Here is a 469-nt window from a genome sequence, read left to right as displayed (position 1 = left end):
TGGCAGTGGACTATGTATCTAAGTGGGTAGAAGCAATTGCTACACCCACTAATGATACCAAGACCGTGCTGAAATTCCTCCAGAAACACATCTTCAGCAGGTTTGGTGTTCCCAGAGTACTAATCAGTGACGGGGGCACTCATTTCTGCAATAGACAGCTATACTCTGCTATGGTTAGATATGGAATTAGTCATAAAGTGGCAACTCCGTATCATCCACAGACAAATGGGCAAGCTGAAGTCTCTAACAGAGAGCTAAAAAGAATCATAGAACGGACTGTGATAGCCCGAAGAAAGGATTGGGCAAAGAGTTTGGATGATGCTCTGTGGGCATACAGAACAGCATTCAAAACTCCTATAGGAACCTCTCCATACCAGCTGGTATATGGGAAGGCCTGTCATCTGCCCGTGGAACTGGAACATAAAGCCTACTGGGCAACCAGATTCCTAAACATGGATGCACAGTTAGG

This window comes from Arachis duranensis, chromosome 6 (genome assembly GCF_000817695.3).
Source record: "Arachis duranensis cultivar V14167 chromosome 6, aradu.V14167.gnm2.J7QH, whole genome shotgun sequence".
In the NCBI taxonomy this organism is placed as follows: Eukaryota; Viridiplantae; Streptophyta; class Magnoliopsida; order Fabales; family Fabaceae; genus Arachis; species Arachis duranensis.
This window is presented reverse-complemented; position numbering follows the sequence as displayed.